The 268-nt window shown below is 64.9% G+C and overlaps 1 protein-coding gene across 1 annotated transcript in view; it reads right to left on the bottom strand.

Annotated features, from left to right (window-relative positions):
• Window positions 1-268, bottom strand: part of LOC104622703 (calcium/calmodulin-dependent protein kinase type II subunit alpha) — a gene marked incomplete at both ends in the record, with an annotated part of 10,969 nt that overhangs the window by 5,608 nt on the left and 5,093 nt on the right. The gene's annotated exons all lie outside the window — the stretch shown is intronic.

Genomic DNA, 268 nt, shown 5'->3' with positions numbered 1-268 from the left:
AGTGCCAGCGGGAGCGTGGGAGGGAGCGGAGCTCCGGCACATCCTCCCACCCAGCCTGTCTTGACTGCTCCTCCTTAGTGCTTTCAAGTGGTAAATGCCAGAGAAACGCTTGCAAATGACTGTAACGCAGCGCAAGGGGAAAGGGTGAGGGCTGTGGGGTGTCTGCACTACCACGCTCCCAGCTGGGGCACCAGCCTGATACTGGGTTTCCTCCCCGCTGCCAGCCCGGGGAGCCCCGATGCCCCCAGCCCGGGGAGCCCCGATGCCC

Source organism: Phaethon lepturus, unplaced genomic scaffold (assembly GCF_000687285.1).
Source record: "Phaethon lepturus isolate BGI_N335 unplaced genomic scaffold, ASM68728v1 scaffold22426, whole genome shotgun sequence".
Lineage (NCBI taxonomy): Eukaryota > Metazoa > Chordata > Aves > Phaethontiformes > Phaethontidae > Phaethon > Phaethon lepturus.
The sequence above is the reverse complement of the archived record's forward strand: the minus strand, read 5'-3'. Positions and strand labels throughout refer to the sequence as shown.